The 27,972-nt window shown below is 36.3% G+C and overlaps 1 pseudogene across 1 annotated transcript; it reads left to right on the forward strand.

The window, feature by feature from the left end:
• On the forward strand, nt 1–27,911 carry LOC144350848 (uncharacterized; annotated as a pseudogene). Its single transcript, XR_014929115.1, has 25 exons — nt 1–51; nt 11,268–11,316; nt 12,096–12,394; nt 12,917–13,262; nt 14,057–14,263; nt 15,557–15,624; nt 15,749–15,853; nt 16,974–17,021; nt 17,935–18,064; nt 18,949–19,107; nt 19,424–19,608; nt 20,060–20,124; nt 21,010–21,151; nt 21,696–21,799; nt 22,494–22,599; nt 23,266–23,419; nt 24,236–24,309; nt 24,473–24,507; nt 25,238–25,304; nt 25,418–25,503; nt 25,652–25,778; nt 25,944–25,985; nt 26,231–26,308; nt 27,003–27,152; nt 27,405–27,911. The product of XR_014929115.1 is annotated as an uncharacterized LOC144350848 (transcript).
• Nucleotides 27,912–27,972: the final 61 nt, after the last annotated feature.

Consider the following 27,972-nt stretch of genomic DNA (forward strand, 5'->3'; position numbering starts at 1 on the left):
ATGACATCTACTATGATGATAACTCGTGGTACAGTACGTGTATGGATTACGGTGAGTGTGGAAGTATATAGACTGCACGCACACAAACTTGCACAACTTGCGTTCCTATATACTATAACAATCGGTAGCTGTATTTGTTTGTATTCTTCGTGTTGTCACTATTGTGACCAAGGTGGACAACCGTCAGAGACGCCGGGAACATCAAGATGTTCCAACCTCATGTAATACATGAATTCTTAGATCATAAAATACTAGTACGCTCAAATCATGCGAGTCAATGTATTTAGAATAAACTCATGTTTTATCATCTAGATAAGTTGTCGATCGCTTTTAGGATCATCATGTTTATTGATGGCACAATAAACCGATAATTAGTTAAAATTACCTCGTTTATGTTAGGCTAAGCGTTATATAATTTTACAACACGCATGTTGTACGCATTCTAGTGCAGTACCTGGTGCAATATTAATATGACATTCCGCCTCCCCAGCGAATAGCATATAACAAAATTGTAGTTACCACCTTCTAAAAATAATAAAATCGGGTAAACAGTAAAACATTCTGTTTTTGTTTTATTTCAATAAATTCTATGAAATATCTTTTCTAATATTTTTGTTTTTGTGACGCCATTGACAGGAATTGTGAAATTAAAAATCAAATATAAAAACCCCTGAGTTTTAAAAACTGAATATCATATACAAATTTTGCTAAACTAACAGGTAATGTAGAATCAACACAAGCTGAAACATGATAGAATAGGTTTGTGAAATTTATTTTTACATTAATCCCACAAAGTGTTGTTTGTGCAATTAAGCGTAATGTCGGGTGTTTTAATTGTGACCCAGTTAGCACGTACATACATGATATACCTTGACTCCGTGACATTGTACAACACACAGTCTCTTGAATGCATGGCATTCCTTGTCTTTGACATTCAGTGTTTTTTTTTTATTGAGCCGCTTGTACATATATTCAGTTTTGACACGGGTTTATGGTTTTAGTTAGGCTCGAAAAACATATATTCCGATTGTCATTTCCGCGATTTCTTTAATAAATGAACTGTCAAATGGAAAAGATTTCGAGGAGGTCTACATGTACATATCATTGAAATGGTTATATTACTGTACTGAATGATCACCAATAAAACAAACTTTTAAAAATATTTGTAATATTAAACCTGATTGCAAGCAACGATACTCATGACCAGGAAACACGATAACTCATTGTTTTGCCTACCCTTAAACCACTGATAAAACTACAATATTGATTGAATGTCACTATACAGCAATAATGATATAATATGCAAGTAACGCAATACTTATTGAATTTTATACGTTCGATTTTTTTCATAGCTGATCAATACATATCAAATAAGAATGAATCATCGAATACACAGTGAGTGTAACGTAAATGTCGACCTGTAAATATGGGGACTGTTCATGACATGATTTACGCCAAGTAACAAAAGATTGTTATTTTCAATCTTATTTGTGGGCATAATGAGTTCCATTCCCGATTACTATTCAACACATGAATTTACTCAAATGTGGCAGGATTTGAGTAACCAAACTTGTTTTTAAATTTTGAATTTAAAAAAAAACATCGGAATGGTGGAAAACGTTTCAGGGAAATGTCAAAGTCATCGGTTTACCCCCTATTTAATCCTTTTCATTCTTTCGATTGAACCATATTTCTTGAAAATGTTTAAGAATATCTAGAGCTTTTAAATGTTCCGAAACTTTTACTGATCAGATGCACCCGTTGGTATGCGACTTCAGAAGTTATTACTATACATAACATGTGTCTGTTCCAATATGAGATATATTGTCATACATATAGGAGTTACGTCAAACAGAAGTTTCAACACAGATCTCTGTCTATACTGATAAACACCCTGCCATCGCACCATCTTTCAGAGAGAATTGTGAACAGAAGTGCACTATTTTTGGGGGGATATGAATAAAAAATAAAGAAAATAAAAATAAAATCGAGATTGACAGTTTATCTCCAATTAATTGTGTTTTCTCGTGCTGAGTAGAACCCGAAAGAACGTGTACATTCGTGATCTCTGGCGTCATTATACTACCCAATAAAAAAGTTCCTTTCAAAATATTGTATTTGACATAATAGATATTTTTATATTTGTCAGGTATGTATCGATCTATTGATTTCCTTTGAAACAACATTTCATGAAAAAATTTTCACTCATTAGGCAAAGTGTGCATTTTACAAGTATGTGGTTAATGGGTTCAAGTTTTCGCGTTAATTCTTTTTTTTTCGCGTACTTTATACATACATTTTACAAACACACACGCATTGACCGAAACTCATTTAGAAAATAATATACAGTCACGAAATGTTGCAATTCTTTTCGATTAATTAAAAATGTTTATTAATGTAGTAGGTCGCGTTTAATTGAAGTGACAGCATTGTTACTTTTCTGGTGTAAACAATAACACTTTTCATTTTGACTCTCAACGTAACTATAGATCTAGATGATCATGTTGTAGATTCTTCTAGCAATCAGTAGTGTATTGAACTAATATACAAATACATTAAGGCGGATGAAGAAATCATAGATGCAAATTAGACTGCGTTGACGTTGTTAAGTGTTTAATTTGAAAATACCTCGCATGTCATCAGCCATCGGCTTGTAAAACACCATACTGGTTTTGGGATGCTTCTTTCCGCATTTCGACTAAGCTACAAATATCCGACACTACGTATGACTGCGAGGTTATGGTAACGTACACTCGTACACTCCTCGCTAGATTCGTCAACGATTTGTTATTTATTTAAAATAAGCGCCCTTGCTGCCTGTAGGCATCTCTCTCCAATTATTAGAACCATGCTGAACTTAAAAAACATTAGACTTCGAAGAGATATTAAAAATCGGAAAGCAATAAATATATTTGGCCCGAGGAGTTCTGGTTCCGGTGCACCGAGCATATTCATCTTTTGGTGTTTCCCGACTTATAGACACGAATATTGTACTTCCTAGATTAATTAAGTATTTGGGTTTATTTGTCGTGTATTGTAGCTTGGAAACACAGCGCCTTGGTCTTGTCGTAATAAGTATTATTGCATGTAAAAGCCGTTGCAACGTTATTAGCAAAATAGTTGATCAATACAGTTCCAAGAATTTTTTTTTTGTTGATTGCTGATTTTTTTTTGCTAATTGCTGATACCTTGTGAATAGTGCTATTAATAAAACATCATACACGGGAAATAGATTAATATGTTTTTTTTACGCTGACTCCATAGAAAATAAGTAAAGCATGACCCGTTCAATTATGAAAAGTTTTCCGTTTTTTTAATCAAGATAATGATAATGTCAAGTTGTCAGAAACTGCATTTTTAGTCACATTACTATTTGTGAATATCGCAATTCCAATAGTTTACAGAACCATAACACATGCCCGCTTCGCCTTCCAAAAGATCGACGTGTAAGCACGACGTGCGCTCGAATAACTTTTTGGAAACTACAAACAGCGTCAATACTCCTCAAGAAATTCGGCCACACAAGTTATCTCATGTTTTGTACGTTTAAAGCACACGACGCTTTTAAAAGACATTGTGTGAATGCAGATATGTTTAATCAGTCGGCGAGGGATTTGTCATATTTTGATCTCATTCACGTTATTCAATATTATCAAATAATGTTATGTATACAGTGTATATCATTACTATTCGATAACCATTTTTAAATTAACACAAATTCACAATATACGATTTTATGAACAGAACAATCTATTCACGACCCCCGCCCGTACCCCCGCCACTGAATATTATTATGTTATACATTGACGCGATGTGCTCGTGGTGTCAAATTCAGTCGCGTAAACCGAAGGATTAGTGTCAAATTTTTGTTCATGGTTCTGGGGATTAGGGCGATTATCGTATTACAGAGGATTAACAATATTTCTTTTTTGGGGGTATTTTGTTCAACGCTGAGGTTGTTGTCAAATTCCCTTAACATATTCACTGATGTAGTTTATATAGGAAACACAATTGATGTATATGAGCTACGCTGAGCAATTGCTTTAATTATTTGTTATTCGTTTAGTTATTTCCACTTCATTTTATTGATTATATAACTCGTAACACTTGTGCCGATAACGTATATGGTACTGTCGTTGGAACGAAACGCACGGGTTATTGCGGATTACGACAATTCTCTCGGGGAGTTACTTTCTACGCGACTTGGAAACCTGACACTACTTACACTTAACCGCGTTGAAAAATATTACGACGTCGATATGTAATAACGTTTTTTTCCTCGGAAATACGAGGTGTAGATTAATTAAGGATGAATGCGTGTAGTAAAAATTTGGAATTTTTTTGAAAGAAACTACAAATGTTTGATATTTTGTTGGTTGAGCGAGAAGTACCATCTAATAAACTGAGAAAAAAGAATGGGTGCCTGAACTTGTTCATATTTTAAAGGCATTACCATAAAATCAGTTGAAATGTGTACCGAAGTTCACATTTCAAAATGGGAAGTTGAATGGGGCCGTATCAAATACGACGCAGTACATTTAATGAGTCGTCTTAAACATAACGCAAGTAATAATTATTCCTCGATGAAACCTTATAAGATTGTTTCCATTTTGTCAACGGGCAATCTTGTTACACGCGTCCACATCACCTTGCCGTAATTGCCAGGTGTTGTGTGTTTGATTTGAACGTTGTTAATCATAATTTTATCTTTCAGAGACGACATTTTCCCAATGATTGTGAAGTCAAGCGCGTTTTGAAATGTTGATCACACGGAGAAAATTATATTTAATACAACAATTAATGTAATTGTCTTCCTTTTTGGCGAGACACGGGAAATCGTTTATACACTGTTTAGCTCAATTCAGCGTCTGTCGCATAGAGCTTGATGAGCACGACAGTCGCCATGGTTACACTATAAACACGAGCAGTTTGTTAATGTACATTTATGAATCACCCGAAAATTGCTTCACAAATTGTGTTATTAATGATAATGGTAAAAGATAACTATTCACCAATGCCGTATTTGTAAGCTAATCAAATCGCTTTACGTACACACCCAAATTGCATCTGTTGGTCGTTAATTGCGTTCGACTGTTTTATATCAGATATACCTGATTTATTGAAAACACCATAAAACACAATTATTTGTTAGGATTTTACTGAATTGCGTTTTAAAATACAATAAATATTAATGTCTTGTTATAATTCACGAGTAGTTCTGTTTCATTTTCCGATCTTCCTGAAACTTTCAGTCGCAGTCTGATACATTGATGAACGAGCTCTATTTTCTGGTTACACGTAAATTGAAACATCGATTTTAGAGTAGAATACCACTGTATTTCACGTCGATATCAATTGATTGTTCCTAATCTTCTCCATTAATTAGTTTATGTGTATTACGTCGCATTTGGTTCTTTAGAGTAATAATTGTTTCACCTCTTAATCAATAAACTTCCATGCAAATACTTTCTATAACAAGATCTTACGTCCTTGAGGTAGGCGTTATTGTCATTTATCCCTTCCAGGTAGCACATTATGTTCTTGGGCTTGTTATGAAAACTATCATGCATGTTTTTATGTCTATTTCAATTCAGGTTAAGTATTCTTAAGTACGCGTTTTCAAGTGTGTGTTATGTTAAATTTACGAGTGACGCAGCGTCGAAGCGCCAAGTAAGTACGAGAGGATACTTACCGCCCGATGAGTAATGAATATTTCATTTGCTTTTTCAATTCTAGACTAATGGACGGCTTGCGTTGTATCGCTTAGCTGTGAAGCGATCATCAACACAAATTGAATATTCGCACACAACGTGTATTATAATTCCCAATGGAAAGGGTGAACGATTTAGTCTGCTACAGCGTTTTCAAACATATTTCCGCTTCTGGAAATGTTTTTTTTCCCATGTAATTGACCGAAAACTTGTTGCTCACGCTTACCAATCGTGATATTTAGACCTAGGTTATGAAATTTAAGGGATCTATTGTTTTTCTGATTTCTGGGACTTGATTTTATAGTGACTATACTATATAGAATTAATGGCTTTCTCGGCATCGAATAACTCATGTGATTTCTTTTCTTAATGTATATATCACAATATATCTATAAAATTTTGATAGCCACTCTGTGAGCAAAATTGCTTTTAAAGCGGTTTAATTGATGCCACGTGACCGGCCACGTGAGTGCCTTCCTTCCCTGTGTGTTGCATTATAATATATAAATATTTATTGCCAATGTGTTGAGACAATCGGTGCTAGTTGAAATATACATATACATTTGTAATACAACAACATGCTGGACGGGAAATCATTTTACTTGCGTCCCATGACACTAGTTGAGTTAGATATTAATCACAGAAAGCTGTAGAACCACGCTAAGCCCGTATAGAAATATACAGATTCTCTCGAGTCAGTAAATTTTACTGAAACATAAGTTAGCTATACTTGTGGCGGTGTGGCGGTTATGATAGTGTTAGGAACGCGGAACTCCAGAAATGGCACAAGCGTGTGGATAATACTGCAAAAATACGGTGCGAATGCGAATAATTGCATTAATTGTTCACTGGGTGTTTTTAAAGTTCCGCTATACTTGCCGAGTAAAATCCGTTTAATTAAATTCACTCGAATATGCCATTGAATATGTAAAAAAAACTCATTGTTTCACTGACAAATTCTCAAAGTTTAGATCCAGTGAATGTAATCACAATGTAATCAAAATAGTGAAATTAATAGCTAGTAAAAATAAATGGTTTTACGGTCGTGAATGTGGCATTTGTAAAATACTTGGTCAAATATACAGGTTTATAAGTTGTGTTAATTTGAAATTGACACCTTCTCACCTAACGCAGCTAGACATGCAACATGGACAAACAAAATGTACTGGGTCACATCCTTAATATTATGCACACGATGTAACAAGTTCGTACGTAGTCATATTTACGTCACTATATCATAATAACAAAACAAATGTCACCGGCGCACTACATATTTGCGTTTCTGCCCACCTTCGCGGGATTAGATAGATAAGAGCTGGGGGAGTTACGTGGATAAGACCAGTGCAGAGAATAACAAAATACTAGTAGCAATTAAAACTTCAAACAAACAGTTGAGGTTACCATATTAAAACCATCTCGTGGAGTACTATGGTTTGAGACACGTACAGTGACTGCCTTCTTCAATTATTTGCAAAAACCGCTACAGGCATTCTAGTCATTAAGTGTAGAGTGGTTGCAATTCCAAACGGATATAAAATGAACCCCTGTTTTATGCTTGCCAATATCCATAACATTACTAAACTAATGTAATTCCTATTAAAGCAGGTTCAAATTACAGAATTGCCTTAAATCAGCAGTCTACCGACGTGTTTACGTTCTCTTATTTGTCCGCGCGTTCGACGTAATGAATCAATGTGAAGCCCGTGGCGATGTTCGTAAAGCAATCTTTGTTTTGACTGTTAGTCGTGTCTTCAAGATCGCTACCAATTCACTATTTGGTGTCTTATGTACGCTGGCTAATTCTGCCGTATACGTAATCTTTTGACTTGAGCGTTTTTAGTTGTTTTTTTACTAATATTGCAATGTTAAGCGCCCTCTTTGACACTATGAATGATACGTTACGTCCATACGTGTAAATAAACAAGATGTTTTTAACGCGTCGTATACGTCGCATGACGCTCGTATCGAACATTACGCTGCGCGATCACTGTGGCGGTTTTTTCAATAATATTAGCATATCCGCTATGAATTGTTCCCATTGGCATGCATGGGGCGTCTAATGGGTTAGAACGACTGCGGGCAATTATGATTGATAACTGAAAAGGAGACGACCTCTATTTTCGTTTTTTATGAGTATCTTTATGAGGATATCTGGCATACTATTTTTCCCATCACACAGCTTCATAAAAAACGTACTATAAACTGCGTATAGAGTTATCTCTTTATTGCACCGCAATTGTGCAAGTAATTGCGGTAGCTGTGAGTGAGATGTCACGGCGCCAATTAACTGACAATGTCATCATCCCCGAGTGTTTGACGTGTCACGTTTTAACCAGTTGTTCTCACTTCCTGCGTGGATGGATGATATTTAGAAAGGACGATTTATGACACATTGTTTATGACGTCATGCTATATCAATTTCAAAGAAAATGCACTGGTATGTCGTGTTGTGATATGTTGTAGTACGTTTGCCTCTATCAATACGACTTTGAACGTGACGAGTCAACGAGTCTAAAATTGACAAATTCTCCCGCCAAACAAATATATGACATCTATCTAATTGGTCTGCTAAGCGGGTTCAAGTGAGGTTGTTGAACTTCTTGAGGTGGCACCAACAAAAGGGGGAAAATGTTCGGTGGTATCATTAGAAAGGTATTGATGTGTAAATTTCAGAAACTCCTGTTAACAGCGTCAATTTTGTAGCACACCGGTTAATGAGGTCAAGGGTCAAATGTATTTTTGATATAATATATTATTACATACATACCTGAATTATCCCATATGTGTGTTAGAAAGGGCATTTAACTTCCTTCAGTTCTGGTATAGGCCACGTATGTAAATGCTGCTATGCTAACGTATGCAAATGATTTACATAAGTAGCGAGTATACGTAATTAGCTATCGTATTGTATCCAGTGATTTTGAATTGTTTAAAAATCAGGCGTATATGTTCGGGGCATGTTTGTTGTATATTATTACAATTATTGTCCTCTATCATTAATATTATCAGTTGCATAGACTCTGAAGTTGAGGGTTTGTACATAAAAAGCAACTTTACAAGGTTTTTCCATCATCAAATGATTGTATATTTTAATGACTTTGGTTGCCAATGTGAATAATTAAAGATATAATATCTCGTATCTGTTTACACACATGTATTACCATTATAAAACGTGTGTACAGTTAAATAGATAATCGATTGATTAAACACCAATACAATAAACCAATCTGTCCAATATCTTAAGCATAATATCAGTAGCAATAATGCTATAACTTATTGTCTTTCAACGTCTACATTATCATTTCAGAATTGTCACATGGTTCATCCATCTGTTCAGTGTTCATATCTTCTTCCTCTTGGTTATCACATGAATTGCACCGACATATGTCCGTGCACTTTAAGGTGTTTTGCATACAAACACATTTTTAGATTACAGAATTTAGAGCTTTTGCAAGCCAGTAAGGCTAGCACAGCCTGTGGTGCGAGAAATCCCTCCATCCAATCAATAATAAGAATGTCGTGTTCATACTTCCATCCCTATCCGGTTTGTGGTTGGAAATTCGTGCATTGGTTCGGTGTATTTACCCCAGATGCAGATTGTCCATTGGCAGTGCATTTTAAGTAAACCATTATTACGTGAGAGCTGATGTGAATCAACATCACCCTTCTTAGCAATAAACAAATTGTATCTCAATGTGTTGATGTCTTACAAACAAACCACTACAACTTCTGTCCCTGTGTTGCCCAGTTGGAATGCAGGATTTTTTTCTGCCTAGCAAAGTTAGTTCATGCAAACCAACTAATGCTAAATGTGTCTCACTCAAAAGTTAATGATATTTGTTCTGTGTTCATACAGAAAACTGACTTAATAAAATTTAAATTTGTTGAGAAGTTTCATATCAATAATTATACGATCTTTCCATCTACCACTGAACCAAGTTCAGAGATATGATGAAAGGCCAATTTTTGCTCTTGTTTCTCAAAAACATCTGTAATTGTTCAACAGACACTAATAATCTGTAGAACCACTCAGATTGGTATATATCTATAAGTGATGTGGAAATATTCACAAACATCTGCAGTTTGGGGTTTAAACCTTTGTCAATACCGCTATACTAATATGAAATGTTTTGTTCTTTCACTTGTCCAAAATTTATTCCTAGTGTTATATTTACATATTTACAGTTTGTAAATATCCTTGAATTAATTTTAAATATTTTCTATGTCATGTCTTATGTTCCCATGTGTGTTCGATCAAACCTATTTGTGCTTATAATTATTTTCAACTAACAACAGAGACAACAGTGGTGCTTTAAACTGCTTCCATTTCACGAGTCTAATGTGTGCCAATTACATATAAGTCTGTGAACATTGCAGAATTTTGTTAAATTTTGTCTGGGGTTCTACAACATGGAGTGTCAGTGACTTTCGTAAAATGTTTTCGCACACAAATGCCATTTCTAGCAGTGAAAAGTAAATAGTTTACATTATCTTAAACCTTATGATATTGAATGAAACTTAGTAATATCACTACACTAAGAAGTATTGTTACTTCTGCATTAAAGGTTATGAGCAGACCAACCTTTATCTATACTGGCTTTTTTAATTATTACTTTTTTCTGAAAACATGGCTTTGTATTTACAACTGTTTATTAACAGATGTTTGTACAGTGAATACATTTTAAATAAGAAACCATAATATGTTACTAAGAAATGGTACTTTTACAATGATTCTGTTGGTTACTGGTGACATTGAAACAATCCCAAGTCCAGTTAAGACTTGAACTTACAAGGACATCCACTTGTACATCAAGATTCACTCAGATGTACGAATGCAGTTTCCTGAGCACGTAGACATGTATGACACATACTAGCAGTTTTGTTGCACTTGTTTACTCTGGGATTCTGGACAATGGCAGTACAATATTAGATATAAGATTATGGGAAATCACTTCATGATGAATTTTACCCACATAGAGTACATATCCATCCAGATGTTCCATGTACTACTTCAACATTATGACTATTTTGTAATCAAATGAAGGGAACTGTGACATTCAGGTCTTGTCAGTCTTAAAGTCATAAACCGTATGATCGTACATTGTCACGTGTAGTTGCAGTCATGATATATTCAATACAAGAAAGCCCACGTGCTTTGTTGTTTTGTTTAATTATTCATGTCTGGTGACTATATTAAACAAGAGAAATATACATTTGATTAAATTATACTTCATAGTAATAACTAGCTCTGTCATTTCCTTTCATCATTGCAATTTTTAGCTGTTTTGCCTACGGATTTTATAATCGTGTTGCAGCACACCACTCATTCGACGATCGACTGAAATATGACACTCTGTACTTGTCCTGCAGCGTCACGGCTGTTATTCAAACTTACAACGCATGCGCCAATAGCATCATTCATTTGAATCGCAAATTGTGTTCACACTCAATGGCAGACACAATGAGAATTTCGTTACGACATCGTGCACGATTAGTAAGCACGTGAATGAATAATTTACAAAGATTCATTATCATTTTTATCATTTTTGTTTATAGGTTATAATACTGGTAGAAATGTTTGCGGGAGTAAATTCGTGGACACAAAGTGAGTTACGTATTTGTAATATAGATCCAATATATTGAGTACATTCAGTTATACAGGATTATGATTTTCGTAAGCTTTTAGTCAACAATGCAAATGCGCGTGTGAATTAGATAAATAGTACGTACCTGTAATTCAATTTTGCATATTTCATCAAGATAATATCAATGATAAATCATAATCCAATGTTAACGCTATGTTACTGACAAATTGGTACTTTAGTAGGGTTACCGCATTTACTCAGTGAAATGTACACTGTACATTGCTTATAATATTACGTCCTGCATTTATTCAATTCAACGCCCCACAACCGATACCACTGTGTCTCGAGTGATGGGAAAATGCAATGAACATTCAGTTTTAGTTGTGCAAAATTGTTTCGTCACTTTAAAATCAAAACAAGAAACTGATTTAATATTTCAAAAAAGGCAAATCATTGTTAATGTTCTATTTTTCATCAATCTACCAACAAGTATTCGACTGGTCATTGCATATCTGTTTGTAGCCGTATACGCGCTCAGTGACTTGAAAAAATAATTATCTTTGCAAGGACTTACTATATATCTATATATCTGATTGTGTTTGCAAATTGCTTAAACATACTTTAAAATGATTTATGTGTTTACTCATTTACTGTAGAGTTGTCGGAAAGTTGATAACGTCTCTCACTTTTTTTGCCATTTGTTGAACATATTAAAACAAACATCATTTCTATATCAAGTAAACCAAATTTGATACATTTGGTAATGATATATCTCTGTATGCTGTGTGTTTTTGTACAGTGATGCCGACATCGTGCAATGATTGGTTGAATATTGCATCCTACCACGATCCTGCGGTGACTCTATACGATGGTTTGTACACCATAGAGGCAGACGGCCAGGAAAGACAAGTATATTGTGATATGTCCTGTAATGGGGGAGGGTGGACGTTACTTGTAACAGCAGCTACACCCGCTGCGTTTTCAACCAATGACTTTTTAGAATTAAATGTCGACGCGCCGTCTCTGGAAGAGAATTATTCTATTCTGAATTTGGCGGATGTAATAAAGAGTGAATCAACAGGTGGCGCAAATGTTCAGGTCTGTATTTTGTTGTCTTTCTCCTAGTTATAATTTATTAATATTGTTGATACTTCATACCGTAGGCCAAATCGGACTACGATTTATTATGGATTGGAAAATGGTGCATTTTTTTGACAATATTGTTAGATTCAAAACCACTAATACGCTTGTGCAGTTGTTTGTTATTGTTCTAACAAAACAAGTAGTGCATATACGTATCAGAGAATTGTATTTTTCGTCGAACGAGTACCTAGATGTGTACTACAAGTGTTTTCAATTCATAATAAATCATAGCCCACTGTATTAATCAACATACGGTATCAAACACTAATATTATAAATTACATGTTCTCGATCATATTGTACTTTTAGCATTGCCTTCTTTCTCTACCACACGCCAATGTTTAAAAAGTAATTCAGTTGTCAGGATATTTTCTCTGACAGGCATTAGAAACTAAAGCTAGAAGTAGTAAACTAAAACCATGGCCACTTTTTGACCTTTACGTGATCTCAACAATAAAGATTAACTTTTGCCTAGCAGTACAGATTGGAGTCGTTTGCACGAGGGCGGTATGGCGGCATATGGGAGGTACCATATAGCACCACGTTTACATCCAGCGCTCCGGATCAAACATCTACTTTACTCGAACAGTTCGACCAAGACTGGACAGTTGGTTATGGGTCTATACAAGACAGGGTGCCATGGATAGACAATGTTAATGGTATTCTTACCACATCCGATCTACTGTTTGATTCCTGGTGGGGGACTCTGGCAATGGCATATGACGTAACGGGGGGAGACAGAAATTTCGATCCGTCGCCATGGATACAAGAACGTTTGCCCCAACCGGGGATTATATGGTACTGGATGAGAGAAGAAACAAGAGGTAAAAAATTTCAATATATTCCGATTAAGAGTAATACGCGTAATTTTATGAAAATAACCAATTAAATGTTTATAATGATAATACATATAAACAATCAAAAAATATGATTATGGAATTAAAACATGATTTTATAATATCGAATAATTATCATTTATTAATAGTTGCATTTGTGCTTATATTCAAAGTCAGGAAAAATGGCCGCCGAAATCTCGTTGTGAGCGAGTAAACCTCGTGACTTGTTTTTGTCTTTCTAATAGTAATACATTCCCTCCCGTCGTCACGTTTACCGTTTCCCTGATCTATTTCACCGTGGTATCTGGAACATCGGACGCAGTGGCGGGCAGAATGGAAAACTATTTGGGGGATACAAACCTGTCTCGCTCTCAACGAGACCTCGCGGACATCTACCTGTGGGTCTATCGAGGAGATTGAAATAAGTCTCTCAAAACCATGTCGTTCCGCGATTACTTAATCAATATTTGAACTCAGCATCATTTTGTTTAATTTCTTTCAATGTCACATAATGCAAAAATGTCCTTATTTGGTGATCCCCATTTTAATGTTGAATCACTTTGCAGAGAACAAATAATTCTTACAGTATCTTCTAGTTCATTCTCATTCTGTCAAAATAGGGTTGGAAATGAACATCATTTTGTTCTGAAAGTGGAAAATCTTTTTTTTTGTAAGCACTATATTCTTTTGACACTTTGGGACATGCAGTTATTCTCAACTGGTGAGTACGAGAGCCTGGAAAACATTGCTGACTAAATTTCATGTTACATGGTGTTTTACAGGAAGCCGACTGAGTAAAATGTCTGATCGATGTGGCCCTGGAATTTGGTTGCCCGGTTTTTCAGTCGATACAACTGCATTGGACGGAGAACCTGGTTGGTGTAACTCCTTTGGAGGAAATACTTGCTGTGGTGATTTTACAGCAGACGGATATTGTAATGAGTCACCGAGTCATTGTGACGGAGCTAATAGTCGTCGTTTTGGTCTCGGTAAGTACAATGTCAGCAAGGGCAAAATACACAAAGTTAAGCTGAGTCTTTGGGATGAAGCAGCCTAGTTTTAGAGAAAATGATGATTATATTTTAGTAAATGGAGATCATTTTGTAATTATTACGAGGTTTTTACCGTTGGGTTGTATGGCGAAGACAGTATTCCACACCTGAATGTGGCTGGTGTTTTAGGGTAAAGAAAATAACTATCGGATCGGTAACACGGGTACGGAGCGACACAAGCGCTTGGCGCATACACAATTGGTGGTTACAGTGAGTGTAAAGTAATGATATTATGATTGAATTGGAGTAGATTCGAAAGAACACATCCTAACAAATTTCAAGAAAACCCTATCCCTTATTAAAGCGGGAGAGTCCCAAGCGACGATAACAACACACGCTAAAAACGCAAAGGCTCGTGGGTAGACGCTTGTTTGTAAACAATGACACGCTATGACCATCTGACGCATGCGCAGGTGACGACTCCCCCGCTTTAAGTATAATATTTTATTTACATGAAATCTCGTCGTCAATACATACATTATGGTCAACCGAACATAACACAAGTATAAATACAGTAAGTTCAAAATCATAGTGATATAGACCTAATATTAGACTTATTATCAGTGCACTGCCGATAAATTAAAATTTACTAAGTACAACGTGAACGAATTTAGTAAAAATAAAACAAATGAAGTAAAACGAGAAACAGAGAAGCCAAAGAAACTCATTGAAAATTAACTTTCCCGGACATCTGGATCGCGTTCACTGTAAAAATAAAATGTATTATGGCAAAGAGGGAGACTTTTTATTAATATTAATCTCAAAATACGGTACAAACTACGCTAATTCATGTTAAGGAACTATAGCTATATGGAAGTACACACTCGCCTTCTGTAAAATGTCATGCAATTGATGTCTGACTATCTCAAAAGGTCATGAATAAAGTACCTCGAAGAGGATAATGATTGATATTTTATTTTGGTGAAAACCATATTTTTCGTAAGATTTTGTCATAAAATTAAACCGTTGTTTTTGCATGTGACAAAAAGTATTAGTTCGAAGAAATTATGAAAAATCTAGTGAGCATGCGCGTTGATTTACCGTATCAGGGACGCATGCTCATTTGCGCTTTACAGTTTTTCGTTGCAATGTATCATTTTACCCCAAATCATACAGACAGCAGATTAAATGATAACAAATAATTTATCCGAATAACCATCTCGAAGAAGATTCTGAATGATTCTGTGCATCGTGTGTGTCCTTACAATATTCACAATCGTCTCCTTTCAGACGTGTCCGCTCTTGTCACTTTTACCAGTAACAGTACAGAGTGCCTGATATCAGATGAAATTCCACCGGTAAGTTTGTGTCAACTGATATATTCACTCAATATATATATTCACTTTGAAAAACCAGCGTGTCCCTAATTATACCAACTTAATTTTTTATTGAAAAAAAGATGTTAATTGATGCTTTTTTTAGATTCCCAGTTCAGAACCGACTGAAACCAACATTTCGTTGTTCCTCGACCAACTCGATGATATCATACTGACATCGGACAGCGAAGACATTGTTGCAGTGACACAGGTGAGGAGACACCTTCGTGAGACAAAAATATTCGCTTCTCTGTACAGTATATGATTCCGCACACACACGAAACAGGTCATAAATATGTCGTCGGGAGTGGAACGTGATGCAGTCAACGATCGTCAATGATAAATGCCACTCACCATCATGACCAGGGATTGGGCGGGGTGATGAGGCGTTTTTACCTCGAAACAATTATATAATACAAAATGTATGCTTTAAACTGAGAACAATGTTCTATAAAACACGTATTATAATAGTACTTGTGAATTACTAATGTTGGTAATACAGAAATATTACTGTTCTAAAAAAGATATCAACCAAATATTTGTGCCAATAAAAGTATAAAAAATAGTGTAAAATGTATACAAATTGTGTGTGTCGGGAATTTTGTGTTCGATGATTTTTTTTTCACCGTTATTAGTATCAGTGTAACAGATTACAATCCCTATATGTTAGAAATGTCCGTTACTTGTTTAGCTATATAGTTCACTAATATTAATATCGCGATTAAAGCATTACTCCACTCCTCCGACCCTCTTCCTTATGTATACAAGTACACGCGAGGTTCTCGCAGTTAAATCAAAATAAATAGTCGACCAGAAACAGAGACATCCGGGAAAACGAACATTACAAACGCTGGATATACAAACTAAATTGAACGCGTTTTTTGGTTTGGGAAACTTGTCTTGTAATATAGTTTGGATTTTTGTAATGTACTGCCCGATTATTACATACTAGCTCAATAACATAATCCCATGTTGAGATAATCCCATGTTGAGATAATCCCATGTTGAGATAATCCCATGTTGAGATAATCCCATGTTGAGATAATCCCATGTTGAGATAATCCCATGTTGAGATAATCCCATGTAATCATGCAATGAATATCACAATCGAAACAATGATTAGATAAATTTATTTCACAGTTTTCTTTTTCGAAACCAACTACAGAAAATACAATGCTACAGTTTGTTCGTTAAATGTTTCACATTAAATTGAAAGTGGTTCACTTGCCTGAATGATTCATTAAAGTAAAACGCACAATTAATGATGTTATACTCGGTATTGGTGCCAAGTTGTTTATAATTATTGAAATCTCGCTTTCATAACTTATTAGGCGGTTCTTAATGTGGCTGGTGAAATGCTTGAAGTGATTCAAAATAAGGTAAGAGTAAAAGACAATCATTTATCGATGGCTCTTGCTATATATGGTCGACTGGCCGATGGTTGTTTGCCGTGTTATTATTTGCATGCTTGTTTGGGTGGGTTTAATGATTGTACAACGCTTGAAAGATTCACAAATTTGAGATTCAGAAACAACATAAGCAAAAACACGCCGCTGATTACTAGTATTCGTTAGTATGTGTTCACGTTGAACTGAAATAACTATCTCAACGTTCTCTGCATATGTTGAATAATTGTATAATAAGGACGATTTTTCTCCTTTATGTGTGAGTACTTCAAGTTAATATACTTCATGCTAATGAACACCGGGATCTCGTTGGGAGCGTGAGCGCCACGTGCACGAGACTTGTTATTTCCATCATCATGTCTACTGTTCCAATAACATATTTGAAACAGTGGACGCACTGGCGAGAGAACTATTTGAAGGGGAAAAAAACAGATAACACTACTATAAAAACTTTTCGCTTTCAACATGTGAAATTCTTTCGTTTTTTGGGAGGGCTGGGGCTGTAAACGACTGATTTTAACAAGACAGTTATTATATTAAATATAATAAGAATTTATAACGAAATGTGTTCTATATAAACACTAATGATAAGTTTCATAGTTACCGATTACACACGAATATTACAAAAAAAGGTATATTCTCTATTTTGCATTTTATTTCCTGAATGATTATTTAGTGTGTTCAACAACTTATGTATGAACAATAAATTTAATAAATATGATTTTACTTGATAAAATACTTATTTTTTCTGCATAAGAACGAAAGCATTTCACAATGTCGAAAACGGAAATTCTTTATCGTAGTGTTAAATCTCGAAGCTTCCTCTCTCTCAACAAGATTTCGGCGGCCGTTTGTGACTTGGGTATATTCTACTGTTATCTATTAGGGAGCAGATCTAGGAAAGCAAGACGTTCGCGATTCTCATAGAATAATCGAAGCAATCGACGAGTTTACGGAAAGAGTTGCCACTGTACTACCTGTCGGTACTACTATTCAAATAGAAACAGAAAACATAGGTGCGTTCATACACTGTTCGTTTGTATTTATCAAATCCCAACTTTGAGAATTGTGGTATCAATTTTAGCCTGGGAAAATAGTGGGAACATATTTGCCCAAATTGTGAGTGGGCTTTTAACCTTTCAGCTGCGATTGTTTTTATTAATTTGTTACTTGTTATTTTGGGGGCGGACATCCGGACCGCCTGGCAACCATCACTGTGAAAACAGAGGCTGAAAACTCTTATAACACTGTTCTTTGGGATAGTTGGGGAGCTCCCCTGAACAGTGTAACAAGATTACCCCTACATGTGCAACATGTATAAATTTGGTTGCTCGGGATTGTCTCATAGTTGATTCTGTCACAGATGTTTCTCGACTTCATCTGTTTTCACCTACTTTTCGACCGGTGTTCCACAGCAGCTTGCACGGGGCCCATAGAAATACATGGTTCAGTTGTGCACAGAACATTCTGTGACGTAGCTCCGCCCCTGAGAATGTGTTGTTCTGTTGCGGGTCTGTGGTTGGGGAATGGGATTGTCGACATGGCATTTATTTACTCTGTAACGGGATTTGTGATTGGGGAATACAATTGTCGTGAATGGACTACAACTTGTCATCTTTCACTCTATCGCGTTTGTGAGTTTGTGATTGGGAGAGGATACAAAACATTTTTTTTTTCACTGAGCTGGATTTGTGGTTATGAGGAAAGGTGAGATTGTCGTGATTGCGACACATTTTTTCGCACTAAGTCACGAGATTGAGATTAAAAGATGAATGCAAAACATTTTCTTTCACTCTGTCGCGGAGAGTGTGACTGGAAGATGACGGCAGCTCATGTTCTTTCACTCTATCGCGGAAATTGGAAGATGAGATTATCATTGATTGATAAATTGTCTTTGTAGAGTTAACAGTCATTTCCTTGTCCCGCGAAACGTTGGAAAATGGTTGGAGTTTTGATGGCGTGAGAAGAGAGAATGACACCAAAGTAGTGCGCAGTAGCAATCGCGTGAGCGTGGATGGAACAGACTTAGAAAGCCTTCTCGATAATTACGGAAACGGAGGTAAGTTTGTTGATTAGTTGCTCTGACGTCAGCGATGATGTACGCATGTTCAGCCATTATCACTCAAGTAAGAACTAAGGCAGGTATCTAAACATTATGAGTGCCCAAAAAACGCATACATATCTCAATTTCTAAATTTTACAATTTAGAAATTGGAAAAAAAAACATGATACTAAGCTCTTGTTTGGGCCCTGATTTAACGTATTGACAGTTAATTTGTTCATAATCCCCATGTGAGGAATTGGTATGTAAAGTTATTCCATTCAAAACATCGTCACATACATTTACATACATATATTTGTTTTCAATTATAAAGACAACGACACCTTGGTGATAGCCGGTGTTCTGTACAAGAGTGTACCGGAGATATTGGGAGGTTCCGTTCCATATGCAGAGACAGATCGTGGTAAAACCTTCGTTACCAGTGACATCATCTCACTAAGCGTCTCGCTGAATGGCCACGCTGTCAGTATACCAGTAACATTCCAACTACAGTCAACAGTAAGTACCCATCCAATTATTCAATTCTCAGTTAGATAAGGGCAAATAACATAACATCCAAATAAGGATACGATGACGTCACGCTATAGTACCCTTATCCACTGGTTCTCGCCACAAGATGTTACTCGATCACCCTACATGCCCCAAAGATATTATATTAAGTGAGAGAGTTTAAAATATAAAAAAATTCACTATAATTATATGTGAGTCAGTAGTACATGTCACAATATAAGGCCATCCCATAATGAGACCAAGATTCTGAAGTCCTTTCTAAAGCAAATAGTGAGGACGACGGTCTCAAATACTTTTTTTCGTGAAAATGGATCATGTCTTTTGTTAATTGGGAAACCATGTGGGATTTTGGACAGGTGTCAAATATCGACCATGTATCCACATAGAAGAAAGATGGAAGACACATCTCTCATATATTTTTTTTTACCATTTTCTGTAGAACGGATCTGAGTTTGGTGAATGCAATACACTTGAAGAGGCCTGTGGATTCCTGGATTTCATGTCGTAAGCGCATATAGTATTCATTACTAGTATTTTGTAATAATGTCATTCAGGAATGTTTACTACCGGTAGTAGAAATTATTCGATGTGTATGCCCAGGTGGAAAATTATACTTCGGTTTTGTTAACGAATCACCCGTTAGTAGTTTTCCTTGAAACAATCTCTATTCTCTCAATGCATGGCTATCCGAATGTACCTCAGCCGTTATTTGTTTCATTGTCTGCAACATGATACAGTGAACCCAATGGGATTTAATATTATTAGTCAGTCTCAAATAACCTCGAATAATTGTTCAACGAAATCAGCCGTAAATGCGCTAATAAATCTACGATCGATCAGCTTTGTTACATAAGTGGGTCTTTTCTGTGGCAAATACCCACTAGCGTGCACATTGAGAATGTTTTCATAATTCGTTCCAACCAAATCCCACCCTCTTCGGTCCTGCTTCATCTTTGTAATCCAACCCTCACAAATTCCATCCTACGCGTTTTCATCTCACATTTCCTCTTTCAGCCCACACCAACCCCATCCCATCAACCTCGCGTCAACTTGTTCATTCAAACCTACACAAACCCCGGGCATCCTACGGACCTTGCATCATTTTGCCATTTCAACCCACACAAAACTCCGGTAATTCGATCCACCTCATCTTACTCGTTCAACCCAGTCAAACCCCATTCCATCCGATCTCGCCTCACAGGGGCCTTGTTAATTTAACCCATACAAATCCCATTCTACCCGACTTCAGCTCACCTTTCCATTTCCACCAATCCAACCTAATCCGACCTGACTTCACCTTGCCAACGATTATTTAACACCCACACTTTGAAAGTTTTATCGCTAATACGAAGATTAATTGCTGTATTGATATCTTACTAATATATTAAGGGATGAAAACAAATACGTGCGAGAAAATGCTATATGGAGAAGTGAGGGCTGTACATTAACTAACAGTACTAATGAGATCGTCGAGTGTCACTGTACTCATACCACTAACTTTGCTGTACTCATGACTGTTGTGCCGATAGAGGTGGGTTTCTTTTCGAGTTCTTGAAAGATAAGTAACACCAGTCGTTGCGGAACGTCTTGAAATTCGATGTTGTTTAAGCGTGACGAACATGTGTTAATTCAGGCTTAGTCACGAAAAATAGAAATACGGATGAGCAAAGCAACGGGAATGCTGAGATCTACAGACAAGGCGGTGTTATTTTCATCGCTCGTCCCGACGTTTTCTGTTCAGTTTGGTTTTGGCGGGGGCACAGTGCTACAGGCAGCACTGTATTTATCTTACCTAAGTACTCGAATATTATTTATTATGAATAATTGTTTAGTAAATGCGGTGATTGTAGTCAAAAGATGTATTGCGTATTGTGTCGTGCGATACGGGTGTTTTGGTTAGTTTAGTGGGGCTAAAACATGGATAGATTAATATTGCATATATACTATAAATAATTGTAGATAGTAATATATAGAATGCTTTGAGCTACTGGTATTAATGAAAATATTGCATCGTGCTATTTGATGTGCTGTCATGGTAACAAATTAACTAACATCCATATATTACAATTATTCAGATTCCATTCGTTCATCAGAAGATTCTTGATCTGATCGTATATATTGGTTCCAGTGTGTCTATTGTCTCAATTATTATAACATTCACCTTGTACATATATTTAGGGTAAGAACCATTCTTAAACCGTTCGTGGCGCGTTCATCTTCGTAATATTTGAGCCTCTATGCGGCGCATGATGGTTATCAAAAGAAAGCTGCTGTAAAATACGCTTACAATGTCGTCCACAGTAGCTTGCAAATGCGCCAATCAGCGCGAAGCAGATGTTCCGTGTCCTCGTTTTAAAAGTAAAACAAGCGCTGATTGGTCATTTTCTTCCATGGCGTCATGAATATTCAAATCATAGTTCACGAGAACAATTGTTGTGTATTCTGCTACATTATGTTTGGAATGAAGCAGAAAAAAATACGGTTCCGGGGGAGTATGAATTTGTATTTCCACGCCTTGTATATGTCGTATGAGATCCACGTCGAACACGACGCAACGCAATGATGGGATTTCAATTCCTAATGCTGCTTATGCACTATCGACATTATTCCAGTACTGCCATGATTCCAAATATCTGAATTATAACGTGTATATGCAGAATTGGTTAATTGTGTTTAGAGTATCCGGGTCGAGGTGTGTCCACTGTAGATATCGAAAGTACTCCCAGCTTTCCCACAAATTAAAGTACAGTGGTTACTACCTATCTGTCGCTTAGTTGATAAATCATTTCTGGTAAAGTTTTGTTTGAAATACATGTGTCTTTGGTCATTATCGATTAAATGAAACACAAATCATGCTTTATTTCTTTATCTAGATCTTCTCTGTCGTCTGAACGAATGACAATTCACAAGAATTTAATGGCAGCCATCTTTATCGTTCAGATATTGGTGCTGTGCTCGGATGCTGCAAGTATTCATCTGGTGAGGAACTGTGGCCTAGTAATCTGTATACTTATTATTTGTTAAATCATGCCACGCCTTTGACATTTCGTAAACTTCTTTGATCGGTTTTGGATATTATTCTATATGTTAATTACGTTTTTTTTCTGAGTGCAACAGTTACTATTACTGGAATATTGGAATCTAATTAAAGAGACAAATGCTCAACTTGTGGGGACCTAGACTCGATTTCCAGTCTCTGTTCTTTTGGCATATAGTTGCCGTTCCTAGTTGTAATACTGTAATTATACATAGGAACACAAGCGGTTCGCCGGGCGCCCGAGGCTGAGTCGCACTAGCGCAGCGTCAATAGACTGGGACCTCGTCTTATGGAGACCTGTTTTAAAATATACATGTATCATCTTTTGGAGGGGTGTTTCTCACTACCCCAGAATTTCTGTTGCGTGTGACCGCAGCAGTCTACAACCAAGTATAATTGATATAATCACAGTTCCTTTATCTGTATAAAGATCATACAGGTTCAAATCGTTAGTGGTCAATAGAATAGATGATTACTTCAGTCACAGTTACTGAAAAAGTAACCGTGCAATGGAAGTTTTGGGTGGCTCCCTAAAACAACGCGGAGATTTATTCATTTATTTATTCATATATTTATTCATATACATTTTGAAATGTACGTACTTGCAGGTCACGTGTAAGCTTGTCGCCATACTACTTCATTATTTTTGTACTTCGTTATTCCTGTGGATGTTGGTAGAGGGCGTACATCTTTATCGCCAGATTGTCACTGTGTATGGGAGTGAAAAGACATGGATGAAATATTACTACGCTGCATGCTACGGTGAGTGAAATATGATAGTCTTAAGTGATCGGTGCAATTTATAATTGTACTGAATGTTTTACTGACGCGATTATTTTTCCTAGTAGTAGAGTTTTACCCGATTCAGTTATTTTTCACGTTATCTCCGAGGTATATGATAGATTACATGCGTATTTCTCGCTTCCAACATGTTTCGAATCCGTTTTTAAAGAACGGCGTTTGTCGCGCCACGCATGCGCCAAATTTGTATTTATGAACAATTATTCCCCCACAAACCAGTGTGTCCTCTCCCAGTTGCAAGAATGAATGCGAGTTTTTATCTGGTTGCGATGTACATCGATTACCGACTTTGACTCCTTCTATACGTTCCAATCATTCATTAAACCTCACTGGTTTCTGTACGTGTTGGTCTGTCTGTGCAACAAACAAAGTTCTATCTTAAATATGGAACACATTCCACCATCACAAAAAATATCAATATTTCACTGCACTTAGCACTGGGCAAGCAAAACTCAATGTCAATTCTGTTATGTTCTTCTTGTCTCGTGAATTTCTAAAACAAAATCTATATGTGTTGTGTTAAATATTTAAGTTTTCTTCACTTTCACTTGCTTTTGATACTATTTCGTTGCTGTGCGTGTACAAATCTCTGCATGAAAAGTGTAAAGTAATTATACAACGGCCCGTTTCATATATTTAATTTTTCCGAGTCAGTGACAAGTAAGGATAATTAACGTAGATTGAATGGGTGTGCTACTAACACGGAAATTTGACGAGGGTCTACAAGCCTCATTTATAAATGTACTATTACATATAATAAAGTGTTTTTGTTCACAGGTTTGCCAGCAATTCTAGTTGGAATATGTCTAGCGGTCCGGTGGAACGATTACGGGAGTGATGGGAGGTAACGTGCAATTGAATAAATACACGTTAATATGTCGATAAAATATATTATAAAAATATAATTACTGCTCATTCTTAAGCCGACAATCTTTTCTTCACATACTCAAAAACTTTCACTACATGACAAATTATTATTTGAATTTAATTATTTTTCAACCCAGGGGGAACCAGGAGAATGTATGTTTTGCTGAGCCCTACGTCGGATGGTAAGAACCAATCACCTGTTGGCTTTTCACATTATAGCGTCACTGTCGTCGCGCGGCGCGTTCGAATTCGTGTAAACGGACATATAGTTCACACGCGTTGCGTCGCAGCGACTGTAGTGCTTCAACTTCCCAGTTATCGCGCCCGATTGTCCAACCCTGATGGACAGTGAACTTGAGGGTAAAATGCATGACTCTGTAATAACACGTCACTTCTGCTCAGAGAATTTTGCATTTTAACTTTTACGACAAATGCCTCACTTTTACGAGAATTCTATCACTATTTTACGACAATTACCTCACTATTTTCGTATATTGCTGCCAACCAGCATACAACTGATATTCAGTCAATCAATACTTTCCGCCTAAAACATTGAATAATTGTCTGTCTAGCAGTATTTATGCACGTTTTCACTAATTTAACGCATGCACAATAAGTATGTAAATATTTTTCCTCTGGATTTTGTAGACGAGCATTACACAGACAGTCAATACCACATGAATTACACATTGGTTATTTTTGGTCAAGGCAGGAAGTGTCGTGCATCTGACCCGGAACTAAATGATGTTTACTGCATATTTTGACGCAAAATCCAGACTAGTAGCTCGACTTGCATTGTGTTTATATTCACCAACCAATAATTACCTTCTCATACGGCTGGGATGTTTGGATACCAAAGAACAACCTGAGTATCAGTATACGCGCTAAAATCGTTTTTTTTTTTCATTGCAGGTGCTGGTTGTCAGCCGAGAATGGCCTTATTTGGGCATTTGCTGCGATCGCAATAACTATTATATTGGTATGTAGTTCATAATTGCCTAAGTTTGGTTCGAATCACAAGGTCGGGCATAATTCTTGTAATTAAACGAGCCAGGCTTAAGTTGTGTGACAAGGTGCTTATTTGTTTTCTAGGCGAATATTATTGTCCTTGGAATGGTTGTTAAGGTGGTAATCACTGCAGCCAAGATGACGCAGAGTAAAGACTATGGCCATGCAAAGTATGCACATACGTTTATATATTAGACTTTTATAGTTATGTACATTTCAAACAAAGATTAATAGATTTCAATTGCACGTCTGTTATTTGTGCCAACTCGGTCGCTTCTCATTGTTAATCTAACATCTCGTCATCTGGTTCTTTCTCAGGGCTGGCGTAAAAAGTGCTTTAATGTTGTTACCATTACTGGGTTCTACCTGGTTACTGGGACTATTCGCCGTGGACAACAACACTCTAGTATTCCTCTATTTGTTCGCTATTCTCAATTCCCTTCAGGTAAGTGGCGCAAAGTATATGGTATATACATATGTAGGCATGGACCAATCAGATGGTCGTATATCAAGCATGTGCCAATAACCTGGTTGTATATTACACATGATCCAATCAGTTGGTCGTGACGAATTTCGTCAGAAATGTATTGATCTTTATTATTTTTTTCAGGGTTTGTTTGTGGTTCTTTTTCATTTCGTGTTCAATTCTGAGGTAAGACGCAGTTTCTATTTCCCAGATATCTGTCAATATATCACTTACTCATACAGGTCAACGGCTAAAGTGGATGATTTATATTGTGCGTTATATCACAGTCTTTCAACACCTTGAGGAACTGTAGTTATATTTATCTGACTTTAATTGCTGTAAACACTACGAATCGTTATTAAAAGTCATAATCCACTTTACTCTGTATTTGCATCATCAAAAATATATTGTATCTGTTATCATTCCCACAGGTGCGAGCTGTATTACGGCGTAAACTTGACAAAAGGGCGGCTGAAAGAGGATCGTTGACGGTTGGTTTGTCAACCACGGTACGATTTGTTATTATAACTACTAGTATAGTGACGATGTTTGAATGAATATGGTCCATTTTCAGATATCTAAAATGCAATTAGTGGTGTTCATTCCGGTGTTTAAACAAGACACATTACTGTGACTGAAGTGGTCAAAGCTCAAACCTGCTTTCAAATTTCAATATGATTTTGTCATTTAATTGTAGCCTCGATTATTCATGCCATTGCTGACGAGTTTTGTGGCATATCTGGGGTTTTTTTTGAAGTACATTGTATATTAAAGATGCAACATGGACGACGACATATATTGTTAATATTGTTGTTCGATACTCCAGTCTATAGATCAAATCATACGATGATTTATCATAAATTGAAGAATAATATTGCCTTTGCATGACACGCAACAACATTCGTTAGATGAAAAATCAAAACCATTAATGCGCATGTGCAGTGATTGTTATTGTACGTACCTAAAACAACCATTGCACATGCGTATTAGAGAATTTCATCGTTTTATTGTATGAATATTCAGATATGTGCTACAATGAGAGCATGTTCAGGTCATGATAAACCATAGTCTTCTATAGCCGGCAATATACATTATCAAACAATATTAAAATGTTCTCATCCATATTGTGTCTTTAAAGGGACGATCAACTTAATAATTCAGAGTTTATGTTTATTTGTACAACCTGCCATGCATATATTACAGGAACCAAGCAAGACAGGCGCTTATTCCATGTCAACGAGAGTTACAAAAACATCGTTGCCACAAATAGTGACAGTGGAGGAAATTGAACCGGAAGAAGTGAAAGACACGCGAAATGACGTTGTCAGCTCGGGGTCAGTGCGCATGACAAGGGTGCGTAAAGTTCACACAAATTTAATAAACAGAAATATCCTAACATCTCCGCGGATGAAAAAAACTGTCCAAACAAACTATAATTTGAAGCTACTGTGCATTTTTCACCTCTCCTTATGGTACCTTTTCTAGTGTCCTTGGTTTACCAGACTGAGAATATGTCTGGGGTATCTTGGGAACTCCCTCCTCTATACATGTATAAACTATAGAGTTGTTCTTGTGATTATTAAAAAGGTGTTATTCTTGTTACAGGAACGAGGCTCACCTGGCTCGACGGCTTCGTACAATACAGTAGAAACCGAACTGCCAAATATACCATTGGTGACTTCATGATGATGTACTCGCCGGAATCGCAATTGTTGGCGTTTACACATACACACACTATCCCTCTTATCGCTCTCGGTGTTGCCCAAGTGACATCCGAAACTATGAATAATGACAATTGTACCAAGATGGAATATCAGTAGAATTGATACAACTCCGCTCAACTGGCAAATTTGTAAATTGTTTATAATGATAAACTTGATTACGAGGGAGCGTTTGGGGTTTCAATTCAATCTCAATTATTTACAGTAATAGTCTAGTAAGTAAATATATTATTTAAATGTAAGATGATTTTACTCATTTATATCATCATGCTAATTAATTGTTCAAAATTCGTAAATTATATTGTGAGTATTTTGTTACAAGCCCAGTCAAAAACCGTCCTTGCGCGACTAAGTGTCTGATCATAATCAATAAATCCTTTTTTTTAACTAGCATTGTCTTGTGATCTTATGCCAGCGTTGACCTGTGAATTATAATACAATTTGTAACTTTG

This window comes from Saccoglossus kowalevskii, chromosome 4, assembly GCF_978046115.1.
Source record: "Saccoglossus kowalevskii chromosome 4, keSacKowa6.1, whole genome shotgun sequence".
Lineage (NCBI taxonomy): Eukaryota > Metazoa > Hemichordata > Enteropneusta > Harrimaniidae > Saccoglossus > Saccoglossus kowalevskii.